This window comes from Rutidosis leptorrhynchoides, chromosome 9, assembly GCF_046630445.1.
Source record: "Rutidosis leptorrhynchoides isolate AG116_Rl617_1_P2 chromosome 9, CSIRO_AGI_Rlap_v1, whole genome shotgun sequence".
Lineage (NCBI taxonomy): Eukaryota > Viridiplantae > Streptophyta > Magnoliopsida > Asterales > Asteraceae > Rutidosis > Rutidosis leptorrhynchoides.
Window position 1 is genome coordinate 134,674,197 of NC_092341.1, and position 14,127 is coordinate 134,688,323.

Here is a 14,127-nt window from a genome sequence, read left to right on the forward strand (position 1 = left end):
CGTAATCTTAATTGCATTTCTTAATGACAATTACTTAGCTTGTTGGCTTCTTAATTACGTTTAGTGATTTACTAATGCACACTAGTTAGTCTTAATGGACTTACCACCTTAATGGACTAGGACTTCCATGGCTCAACCTACTCAAGTTAATGGACTAGTTTTAGTGGGCTAGTTAATGGATTAGTTAGCCCATCTAACTAAAAACAAAACCTATTAAGATATAAGACAAGATTACTAAGCATGCTTATGTACTTTTCTTACAAATTTTAACTTCATTCAAGCATGCTAGCAAACATGCTAACATCACCCACTACAACAAAAGTGTACATATAGGACACCCAAATTGGTCCTATAATGTCACTTTATAGGACCTTTTGGCCTAATAGGACCAACATGACATGTGTACCAACTAAGGCGGTCGTATAAAATATAGACGCAAAAAAGTGTCCTAAAAAGTAATATGATTATGAAACTAATTATCGGGTCCTATAATATATATAACGACCACATATAAAAGTCCTTACAAGTATATATCAAGTGACTTCTATTTAGATTGGGACATGCAAAAGGGTCCCAAAATTAAAAAATATATATATAATTACTACCAACAAAGGGGTTCTATTTAAGTTTTATATTCCTTAACGACTAACAAAAATGGTCTCATTATTATGTTAGTACCCCAAATAAGAGTCCTATTACAAAAAAAAAAATACTACATTAGTACCAATAAAAAAGGTCCTAATTGTCATAACCCGTCCTTAACCATAAGAACGTGTTAGATAACGTATGATTTCATTGCGAGGTATTGACCTCTATATGCGACATTTTTAAAAGAGAAACTGCATATATTATACATTACAAACCATAACCATTATTTTTGTTACAAGCTTTAGACAATAAAAAGATGATTATCGTTTAGCGATAATCTTCGACTTACAAACTTTACATATAATGATAACAACACGATTTCGAGCATATTTTACAACACAAATCCTTGGGTATGCAGTTTTATTTTTGACACAAATATGCGTACGCAAGATCCTGCTCAAATTCAACATAATGCAGCGGAAGCTTTAGTAATCACCTGAGAATAGACATGTTTTAAAAGGTCAACATAAAGTTGGTGAGATATAGGTTTAATGCCGGCAGCAATATATATATATATATAGACCACAAGATTTCGTATATAAACAGTTTAATAAAAATATTCTAAGTGGTTGAGCACTTGGTAACCATACTTAACATTTAATCACGTCGCATATTCCCTTTATTATGAAATCTTACTACACCGTACCAAGTGTAGTCACGAAACGAAGTACTGTGCAACCGTTGAATACTGGTCGTCCAGTCCGGTTGGGGTTGTCAGGCCCGATAGATCTATCAACAGGATTCGCGTTTACAATACCGCTGTAAATAACAGTTACCAAGCTACAGGGAAGTATGCCAGTGGTACAACTCAACGTAGAATATATTTTTCAGTTACTTGTGTCCATAACGTAAAACATAAAATACATGTATTCTCATCCCGAAATATTTAGAGTTTAAAAGTGGGACTATATACTCACTTTCGTCTTGAAGATATATATATAATTTGACTTGGTCTCCGGTTGATATCACGAACCTATCCATATATAATATATCAATACCTTTTCTTTTTAAACAAACGTCACATATATATACTTGTTATACTTTTAATACTTTGAATAATTCCTTAGTCCGTAGTTAGCAGTTCGTTGTTAGTAATTCAATTTTAATGGTTCATTTTTAGATGTTTAATATACCCGCAATGAAATAAATAAAACCCCCAACGAAATAAATAAAACCCCATCGTATATGTATTGGTCGAGATTAATCTTGACCCATGGTACCGGTGTTGTCAAATGACGTGTTGCGTACATAAAGTACCGGTGTTGTCAAATGACGTGTTGCGTACAATTATGGGATCTTATGATTAATCTTCTCGTGTTGTTTACGGGTGATCCTGAACCATATAAAATTGAATTATAAGTACATATATATAAAATATCATGTTAACTTAAAAAGATGTGATTTATTTAATTTTTTCCCAATTATTTTCGTGGCTAAACTAGTCTTGGATATCCGATTTTGTTTCGGTCATAGTTTCTTCGTTACAACTCCGTTTTCGTTGATTCAACTTGCCATCTCCTTGGATCGAGTCCCTCTTTAAGACTATGAACTGTAAATACCTTAGTTTGTATTCAAAATCACACGGCATAGGTCAAACTTTAGTGAAACTTATGAAGTTAATCATTTTCCATCATGTAAACAACCTCAAATGATTATTTTTCTAAAAATACTTATACTTTGAGTTAAATCATGAAATTTTTATGTGTTATCATATTCATAGTAAAAATCATTTTTCCAGAAAATAAACCTCCAATTCAAAGTTTAAGATGGTTTTTAATTATCCAACCCAAAACAGCCCCCGGTTGCACTCCGACGTCGTAAATTCAGTTTTTAAGGTGTTCTTTGAAAAACCAAGTTATACCTTGTTAAGTTAGCATATAATTAAGATATGTTACAGGTCTTGAAGTATTTTAAAAGTTAAGTTAGAAGGATCTATTTAGTTTGCGAACAAGTTTGAAATCATTCAAACTATGTTCTAGTTTATAAACTCTTATATATATAGCTTTAAATATATGAATTGAAAAAGAGTTGAAGTAGAGTTTTTACCTCAAGTTTAAAATGTAAAGTTGCTGGAAAGAAGTAGTAAAATAAAAGTTGAGAGAGTTCTTGCAAGTGTGTGTGAAAATTGGAAGTAAAATTTGGAAAATGAATGTGTAAAAATGAGTTAGAAATGGTGCTTATTTATAGGCTTGAAAATTTGGTTTTTAGTGAAAATATCTAAGATAAGTTAAAATTTATTATGTCATGAATGACATATTATTCCAATAATTGAAGATTTCTATTGGTATATACCAATAGTAAATACTTCTAGAAGCTGTGTATAGTACCCTAGATATACGTATAGGATTATTGAGGAAACGGAACGAGAATTCAAATATAACTATCTTTTGTAAATATACTTATATTGTTTTATGTATAAAAGCCCTTTAAAAATGATTAAATACATTACTTATACGATATATGTATAAACATTATAAATCATCAGTATTTATGTCAAATAACGTTACGTAGGTTATTGTTTTGAAAACTTAAGTTAGTAGTTTCAAAATATACTTATGACTTTTTGTTATTAATACAAAATGAGATATTAAAACATCCTTAGATCATGTTAAATATGTATGTATAATTATCATATATTGTATAGTTCGTGATATCATCGGTCAAACTAGACGGTCAAACGTTGTGTAAAACTCTTTTCAAAAACATAAGTCTCAACAATTTGGATTGCTTATCATGTTGGTAAGGTTTAATTTATGTAAATATTAATCTCATAAGTATAGAACGATCTGAAAAGTGCGGGTCGTTACAGTACCTACCCGTTAAATAAATTTCGTCCCGAAATTTTAAAATTGTACCTATTTTGCGTCATCGAGAAACAAGTGTGGATACTTTTGTTTCATCTGATCCTCTCGTTCCCAAGTAAACTCAGGACCTCTTCGAGCATTCCAACGAACCTTAACGATTGGTATGTTGCTCTGCTTGAGCTGTTTAACTTCACGATCCATGATTTCGATTGGTTCTTCGATGAATTGTAGTTTCTCATCGACATGGATTTCTTCAAGAGGAATGGTGAGGTCTTCCTTTGCAAGACACTTCTTAAGGTTTGAGACGTGAAAGGTATTGTGTACTCCGGCGAGTTGTTGCGGTAACTCGAGTCGATAAGCTACCGGTCCAATGCGTTCGATGATCTTGAACGGGCCTACATATCTTGGGTTCAGTTTACCTCTTTTACCGAAACGTATTACACCTTTCCAAGGTGACACCTTTAGCATAACCATGTCCCCAATCTGAAACTCTAATGGTTTCCTTCGGACATCGGCGTAGCTCTTTTGGCGACTTCGGGCTGTTTTCAATCTCTCCTTGATTTGTACTATCTTCTCAGTCGTTTCGTGTATGATCTCGGGACCAGTTAATTGTCGATCTCCTACTTCATTCCAACAGATAGGAGATCTACACTTCCTTCCATACAATGCTTCGAATGGCGCAGCTCCAATGCTCGCATGATAACTATTATTATACGAGAATTCTGCTAACGGTAGATATTTATCCCATCCGTTTCCAAAATCGATCACACATGCCCTGAGCATGTCTTCAAGAGTCTGAATTGTTCTTTCACTCTGCCCGTCGGTTTGCGGATGATATGCGGTACTCATATCCAAACGAGTTCCTAGTGCCTCCTGTAGTGATTGCCAGAACTTTGAGGTAAATCTACTATCACGATCAGATATAATGGAAATAGGTATTCCATGCCTTGAAACTATTTCCTTTATATATAATCGTAATAATTTCTCCATTCTATCCGTTTCCTTTATAGGCAAGAAATGTGCAGATTTGGTAAGACGATCAACAATTACCCAAATAGTGTCGTATCCCCAGGCAGTCTTTGGTAACTTCGTGATGAAATCCATGGTAATACCGTCCCATTTCCATTCTGGGATTTCTGGTTGTTGAAGTAATCCTGACGGCTTTTGGTGTTCTGCTTTGACTTTGGAACAAGTTAAACACTCCCCAACATATGTTGCAACGTCTGTCTTTAAATTAGGCCACCAATAATGCGTCTTAAGATCTTGATACATCTTTCCAACTCCAGGATGTATCGAGTATCTTGTCTTATGTGCCTCGTTCAATATCAACTTCCTTAATCCACCCAACTTCGGTACCCAAATACGGTTTGCAAAATATCGAATTCCATCTTCCCGTATAACGAGTTGCTTCTCATACTTCTTCATTATTTCATTTCCTATATTTTCTTTAGTAAGTGCTTCTCGTTGAACTTCTTTGATTTGTGAGTTGAGATTCATGCGAATTTTTATGTTCATCGCTCGTACTCGAATTGGTTCTCGTTCCTTTCTGCTTAGTGCGTCAGCCACCACATTCGCTTTCCCGGGATGATAACGAATTTCACAATCATAGTCGTTTATTAACTCGACCCACCTACGTTGCCTCATGTTCAGCTGTTTCTGATCAAAAATATGTTGAAGACTTTTATGATCAGTAAACACAGTGCATCTAACCCCATATAAGTAGTGTCTCCATATCTTTAACGCAAACACGACTGCTCCCAGTTCTAGATCATGCGTCGTATAATTCCGCTCGTGAATCTTCAATTGTCGAGATGCGTATGCAATAACTTTCTTTCGTTGCATAAGAACACAACCAAAACCTTGTCGCGAAGCGTCACAATATATTTCAAAATCATCGTTCCCTTCAGATAACGATAAAATAGGCGCCGTAGTTAACTTCTTCTTCAGTAATTGAAATGCGTTCTCCTGCTCCGAGGTCCATTCGTATTTCTTCCCTTTTTGCGTTAATGCTGTCAACGGCTTAGCTATTCGGGAAAAATCTTGAATAAACCTTCTATAATAACCGGCTAAACCCAAAAATTGGCGTATCTGCATTGGTGTTTTAGGAGTCTCCCATTTTTCAATGGCTTCAATTTTTGCTGGATCAACCTGAATTCCTTTGCTACTAACAACGTGGCCAAGAAATTGCACTTCTTTCAACCAGAAAGCACACTTAGAAAATTTAGCGTATAGCTGTTCTTTTCTCAACAACTCTAATATCAACCTTAAATGCTGCTCATGCTCTTGCTCACTCTTGGAATAGATAAGAATGTCATCAATGAAAACAATAACAAACTTATCTAAATATGGACTACAAACTCGATTCATGAGGTCCATGAATACAGCTGGCGCATTCGTCAATCCAAACGGCATGACCAAAAATTCGTAATGACCGTAGCGTGTCCGAAAAGCAGTTTTCGGAATGTCCTCTTCTTTGACACGTAGTTGATGATAGCCCGATCTTAGGTCGATTTTCGAATAAACACATGATCCCTGGAGTTGATCAAATAAGTCGTCAATTCTCGGTAGTGGATACCGATTTTTGATAGTTAACTTATTTAATTCACGATAATCTATACACATCCTAAAAGATCCATCTTTCTTCTTGACGAATAAAATTGGAGCTCCCCACGGTGAAGTACTTGGTCGTATGAATCCACGATCCAGTAATTCTTTTAACTGACTCTGAAGTTCTTTTAACTCGGACGGTGCAAGTCTATATGGAGCACGGGCAACCGGTGCAGCTCCTGGTACAAGATCTATTTGAAATTCTACAGATCTAAATGGAGGTAATCCCGGCAACTCTTCCGGAAATACTTCAGGAAAATCTCTTGCCACAGGCACGTCATTGATGCACTTCTCTTTTTCTTTCTTTTCGACTTTATTAACATGTGCTAAGATAGCATAGCACCCTTTCTTCAAGCACTTTTGAGCTTTCAAATAACTAATGAGTTTTAGCTTTGATTTACCCTTCTCTCCATAAATCATTACTGGCGTTTTATTCTTACGAGGAATGCGAATTGCCTTCTTGGCGCACACAACTTCAGCTCCTATTTTGGACATCCAGTCCATGCCGACTATTACATCAAAACTTCCTAATTCTACGGGTATCAAATCAATCTTAAATGTTTCTCCGGCTAAATTTATTTTACAATCACGGCAAATTTTATCGGCTTTAATTAGTTTACCATTAGCTAACTCAATCATGTACTTAGCATCTAGAGGTAATGATGAACAATTCAATTTAGCATAAAAGCCTCTACTCACGTAACTTCTATCGGCACCAGTATCAAATATAATAGATGCGGATAAGTTATTAATGGTAAACGTACCCGTAACAAGCTCCGGGTCTTCACACGCCTCTCTAGCATTAATAACAAATGCTCTTCCACGTGCAGATCCATTATTCTTCTCTGGATTCGGACACTGGCTCTTATAGTGACCTTGTTTTCCACACCCATAACAAGTAATGGTAGCCAAAGCAGTTCTATTTGCATTGGTGGCAGGAGTCTTGGTACCATTTGTATTTGTAACGAGAGCCCTACAATCTTCAGCAAAGATGACCCTTTCGATTACATTTGTTGCATACCACATTACAGTAGCCAGAGTGATGTTTGTGGCATCGGTTGCATAAAGGATTTTGTCCTTTGTAACCAAAGCTTGAACCACCACCTGCACCTTGTATGGTTTCTTGTTTCTTAAAAGATTGTTGTTGGTTACCTCGATCATAATTTCCATTCCACTTTCTTTTGTTACCTGATACCTTCACATCAGTATTGGATGCTTTCTTATCCATGATGACCTGATCCATTAGCTCGTTTGCCATGGTTATAGCTTCATGAATTGTCTTAGGTTTCGATGCTGTAACGTTTGCCTTGACCTTTTTGGGCAAACCATCTTTGTACATTTCAATCTTCCGTTCTTCGGTTGGAACCAATTCAGGACATAGCAAAACTAATTCCATGAATCGCTGATTGTAATTGGTGATTTCAGTACCAATAACCTTCAGACTTCGTAACTCATCTTCCAACTTCCTAACCTCGTTCCTTGGACAATATTCGTTGATTAACATTGTTTTGAATTCTTCCCACGGAGTATCATAAGCTACATCTCCTCCTACAGCCTTCACATAATTTTTCCACCACGTGAGTGCACTATCTTGTAAAGTGCACGATGCATACTTGGTCATGTCCTTTTCAACACAACCACTGATTTTAAACACAGTCTCCATCTTTTCTATCCACCGGGTTAAACCGATTGGTCCTTCTGTTCCACTGAATGATGAGGGCTTGCAAGCTTGAAAAGTTTTGTAAGTGCACCCCACACGAGGATTTGGGTTAACTGCAGCACCTCTTGCAGCCTCGACCCATAACATTCTGTCGTTCACTCGTTGATTGATGAGTTCCTGGATTTCTTGTTCCGTCATTCGGTTCAATCGCGCCATATTCTTCTATAAGAATGAAAAGAAAATAATTATTCACATGGAATATTATAGATGTAGTGTATATTTACAGTACATTATAGCTTATTAATAATATGAACCAGGTATTATTATAAAAGCCTTTTCTTCTTATTAGCGTTTTATAATTATATCTAGGGTAGTACCTACCCGTTAATGTCCATACTTAATAGCTTAGTACAGAATCAATTACTACCATCTAAATAATACTTAACCATGGAAAATTATTGCATTTCACACTTCACTATTTTACATATGCTTATCTTATATCGAACATTAAGCAAACCACACTAATAATATTATACAAAACATTATATGATCCCATGGTTTAATACGGCAGCGCATCGTTTGGTCTATTTTCTAGGACGTTTAGGTTCAAGGAATGGCCTAACGCTTATCCTAGCTGTCTGCCTATATTTTGGCTGTGGGGCTGAAGAACTGGATGCCGGGACAGCACGAATAGGAATAGCGGGAATAGGGGTGGTAGTGTCTAGTGGAGTTGGTGCCACATCATCCTTACTAAACTCGGGATTTGAATTTTCTAATTCATTAGCCTTTCGTTTCTTTCCTAGTTCGAACTCGTCTTTTGTAATTTCCTGTATTTCTTCCTCGGGTTCACTTTCCTCCTCGGGTTCACTTTCCTCCTCGGGTTCACTTTCCTCCTCGGGTTCACTTTCCTCCTCGGGTTCACTTTCCGGGTTCTCTATAGTCGGTTCATCCGGAATTTGTGAGTCTTCCCCAAAGATATTATTTTCGTCATCGGATAGGTTAATGACTGGAACACCATCTGAAGATTCTGGTTCGGAGTCGCTGAATGTGATAACAAGTTTTGAGCCCGACATCTATCATACAACAACTAACCCATTAGTACTACATAATATTTACATATAAATTTTAACCAACAATGATAAGCAATGGTTTTTAAATCAGACCCGGTCAAAGTCCAGACTTACAAATGTATCCTAACGACTTATCGGTTAGACACACTAATGCAAACCTGGTTCGCTAAGACCACCGCTCTGATACCACATGTCATAACCCGTCCTTAACCATAAGAACGTGTTAGATAACGTATGATTTCATTGCGAGGTATTGACCTCTATATGCGACATTTTTAAAAGAGAAACTGCATATATTATACATTACAAACCATAACCATTATTTTTGTTACAAGCTTTAGACAATAAAAAGATGATTATCGTTTAGCGATAATCTTCGACTTACAAACTTTACATATAATGATAACAACACGATTTCGAGCATATTTTACAACACAAATCCTTGGGTATGCAGTTTTATTTTTGACACAAATATGCGTACGCAAGATCCTGCTCAAATTCAACATAATGCAGCGGAAGCTTTAGTAATCACCTGAGAATAGACATGTTTTAAAAGGTCAACATAAAGTTGGTGAGATATAGGTTTAATGCCGGCAGCAATATATATATATATATATAGACCACAAGATTTCGTATATAAACAGTTTAATAAAAATATTCTAAGTGGTTGAGCACTTGGTAACCATACTTAACATTTAATCACGTCGCATATTCCCTTTATTATGAAATCTTACTACACCGTACCAAGTGTAGTCACGAAACGAAGTACTGTGCAACCGTTGAATACTGGTCGTCCAGTCCGGTTGGGGTTGTCAGGCCCGATAGATCTATCAACAGGATTCGCGTTTACAATACCGCTGTAAATAACAGTTACCAAGCTACAGGGAAGTATGCCAGTGGTACAACTCAACGTAGAATATATTTTTCAGTTACTTGTGTCCATAACGTAAAACATAAAATACATGTATTCTCATCCCGAAATATTTAGAGTTTAAAAGTGGGACTATATACTCACTTTCGTCTTGAAGATATATATATAATTTGACTTGGTCTCCGGTTGATATCACAAACCTATCCATATATAATATATCAATACCTTTTCTTTTTAAACAAACGTCACATATATATACTTGTTATACTTTTAATACTTTGAATAATTCCTTAGTCCGTAGTTAGCAGTTCGTTGTTAGTAATTCAATTTTAATGGTTCATTTTTAGATGTTTAATATACCCGCAATGAAATAAATAAAACCCCCAACGAAATAAATAAAACCCCATCGTATATGTATTGGTCGAGATTAATCTTGACCCATGGTACCGGTGTTGTCAAATGACGTGTTGCGTACATAAAGTACCGGTGTTGTCAAATGACGTGTTGCGTACAATTATGGGATCTTATGATTAATCTTCTCGTGTTGTTTACGGGTGATCCTGAACCATATAAAATTGAATTATAAGTACATATATATAAAATATCATGTTAACTTAAAAAGATGTGATTTATTTAATTTTTTCCCAATTATTTTCGTGGCTAAACTAGTCTTGGATATCCGATTTTGTTTCGGTCATAGTTTCTTCGTTACAACTCCGTTTTCGTTGATTCAACTTGCCATCTCCTTGGATCGAGTCCCTCTTTAAGACTATGAACTGTAAATACCTTAGTTTGTATTCAAAATCACACGGCATAGGTCAAACTTTAGTGAAACTTATGAAGTTAATCATTTTCCATCATGTAAACAACCTCAAATGATTATTTTTCTAAAAATACTTATACTTTGAGTTAAATCATGAAATTTTTATGTGTTATCATATTCATAGTAAAAATCATTTTTCCAGAAAATAAACCTCCAATTCAAAGTTTAAGATGGTTTTTAATTATCCAACCCAAAACAGCCCCCGGTTGCACTCCGACGTCGTAAATTCAGTTTTTAAGGTGTTCTTTGAAAAACCAAGTTATACCTTGTTAAGTTAGCATATAATTAAGATATGTTACAGGTCTTGAAGTATTTTAAAAGTTAAGTTAGAAGGATCTATTTAGTTTGCGAACAAGTTTGAAATCATTCAAACTATGTTCTAGTTTATAAACTCTTATATATATAGCTTTAAATATATGAATTGAAAAAGAGTTGAAGTAGAGTTTTTACCTCAAGTTTAAAATGTAAAGTTGCTGGAAAGAAGTAGTAAAATAAAAGTTGAGAGAGTTCTTGCAAGTGTGTGTGAAAATTGGAAGTAAAATTTGGAAAATGAATGTGTAAAAATGAGTTAGAAATGGTGCTTATTTATAGGCTTGAAAATTTGGTTTTTAGTGAAAATATCTAAGATAAGTTAAAATTTATTATGTCATGAATGACATATTATTCCAATAATTGAAGATTTCTATTGGTATATACCAATAGTAAATACTTCTAGAAGCTGTGTATAGTACCCTAGATATACGTATAGGATTATTGAGGAAACGGAACGAGAATTCAAATATAACTATCTTTTGTAAATATACTTATATTGTTTTATGTATAAAAGCCCTTTAAAAATGATTAAATACATTACTTATACGATATATGTATAAACATTATAAATCATCAGTATTTATGTCAAATAACGTTACGTAGGTTATTGTTTTGAAAACTTAAGTTAGTAGTTTCAAAATATACTTATGACTTTTTGTTATTAATACAAAATGAGATATTAAAACATCCTTAGATCATGTTAAATATGTATGTATAATTATCATATATTGTATAGTTCGTGATATCATCGGTCAAACTAGACGGTCAAACGTTGTGTAAAACTCTTTTCAAAAACATAAGTCTCAACAATTTGGATTGCTTATCATGTTGGTAAGGTTTAATTTATGTAAATATTAATCTCATAAGTATATAACGATCTGAAAAGTGCGGGTCGTTACACTAATGTATCGATATTCTTGTTTACTACCAAGAAAAAAGGTCCCAATATACACAAATGTTACTTTAGTACCACATAATAAGGTCCTAATATAATGATTTTTAAGGTTAGTACCACTAAAAAAGTCCTAATATATAGTTCTTAAACCTTAAAACCACAAAATGGGTTCTAATATATAATAAGATATTAGTTTAGTACCAAATACAGAGTCCTAATATAATGTTTTCAAAGTTAATACCATTAAAAAAAAAGTCTTCATAGTAATTCCGAATAGGTTTCTATATTCGGATCCGGTTCGGATATTCGGGTCCGGTTCAAATTCTTTTACAATTTAGGTATTCGGATCGGTTTAATTATTTGGGCCCGGATCGGATTATTGGATCCATATATTTGGGCCTGAATTCAGTTTAATTCAAATTTACGACATCCAATCAATAATTTCTATTAAAAATAATTATAAAATAAAGCATAATCATATTTTAATATATTGTACTCATAAATTGAAAAACACCAAACATAAAAAATTCATAGATAATCCATATCAATACTAAAATAACATTCGACAAAGAAAATAAAAACAATGAATTAACATCTCATTAACATTCGACAAAGAAAATAAAAACAATAAAACACGTCTCATCATGACCATGACGTGATAATTACACTTGCACACAACCAGTGGGATATATATATAATCACTTATTCACTCTTTTTAAAAGGTTTTAAAGTGCAAATATCGTATCTTATGTCTCGGAGTAAAGCTTATCTTTCCTCGACGGACCAGTGCTAGTGAACCAAGTCGTATTCATCTGTTTCTCCTCAACTTATCTGTTTTGCAAGTATTTCAACTCTTCCCATTACTTGCCGTTTCAATGCTTGATGTTGTGCAAAAAATATACGTTAAATTCAAATTGATAATATGAAGGGTTTGAGATGTACTGAAAAGATAATGTGATACATATAATCAACTATAATTGAACACTTAATACCACAACACTAAAAACATCAGAAACACAATTATCTTTTTTATTGACCATTTAAAACTAGTTATTGTGATTTCAACTCCTAATCAATTCGAAAAAAAAAATTAAAACAATAATTTAAAACGATCGTAACAGTGAAACAATTCATATAGAACATTTTTTACGCACCTCACGCTCTGCAAATGCAGCAGCCAAGTCAAGATCTTTTACACTCATGTTATAACGCATATCGATAGATAGATATGTAAGCTAATGATACTTTACAAAGCAAAATGGTGATCAAGTTAAGGTACTCACCACAATTCTGTTGGACAGAAGACTTTCCTTTTCCTTGTAACACTATTTTCTTCGTCAAACTCCTCTTCATCGGCTAACTCTAACAACTTTTTACAATCATATTTATCGGGGTTAATCTCCATATCATCGATAAAAAGTTGTTCAGCCACATGAATTTGCCACAACTTCAACAGATTAGCTCTTTGATCGTCAAAAGGTTGGGCAAAGACAATATTGAGTCTAGATTGCAAGTAATAATAACTAAAAACTACAACAAAGGTTAAAGACGGCCATTATACTATAATCAAATTATAATTGAATGGTATGAAGATCAATGAATACCTATCTCAATACTAACTGAACCAACCCATTTTATTCATCCTGCTGTTTTGACACCCTCGTCTGTGAAATGCAACAACCTACAATTAAGCGAACCAGCCCATTTTATCCTACTTTACCCTGAAAAATAACCAATGAAGGATAAAAGAATTAATGGAAGTTACTAGTACATGGCTAATAAAGAGTATAATATGATAAAACAAAATAATAGAGTATATGATAAATAACCAGTATCGACTTCAAAAAGATGAGTTAATGAGGAGTATATATTTGAAATTATATGCGATGAACCGAATCCCTTGTTTTTTATGTATTTCAAAATCTTAGTTCTTCAACTTCGATGTTCCGGATGCAATCGAACATAAAATTTAACGGTTGATGTTCCGGCTTTAATCAAATCCACCAACAACTCCTGGTACCTTCTGTGAAAGTGCTTTTACCAACTCCAAATGGCTTTTTCTTGCAAAAGAATGCATATTCGTTTTAAGGTTGCGTTGTGCAATATTAGCCATGCAACTATTCCTATCTAAAAGATAATTAACCACCTAAATATGTTCTTGCTCTGATGCAGTGTGTAATACAGTGCTCTTAGCTTGGTCAAAAGTCATTGAAAGCTCTAAATGCATTTCCATAAGAATATTCAGCACCTCTGAAATGATAAATTTTATAAAAGTTATGAAAAAAAAACAATTATAGATCATATGAACTTGATAGGATAATGAAATGAACATATGACATGTTAAATAGTAGATACAAAAGTTACAAGTTAACTTTATGATAGACTTATTCATAAAGATCTAAACTTCTGTTGTAAAACTTGCACAATAGAAATTATA

General features: G+C 34.1%; 1 long non-coding RNA gene across 1 annotated transcript; it reads right to left on the reverse strand.

Annotated features, from left to right (window-relative positions):
• Positions 1–12,395: 12,395 nt before the first annotated feature.
• Positions 12,396–13,481, reverse strand: LOC139867188 (uncharacterized). Its single transcript, XR_011765775.1, has 3 exons — positions 13,295–13,481; positions 12,974–13,192; positions 12,396–12,568 (listed from the first exon to the last, which is right to left on the reverse strand). It is a non-coding gene; the product is annotated as an uncharacterized lncRNA (long non-coding RNA).
• Between the last annotated feature and the right edge of the window lie 646 nt (positions 13,482–14,127).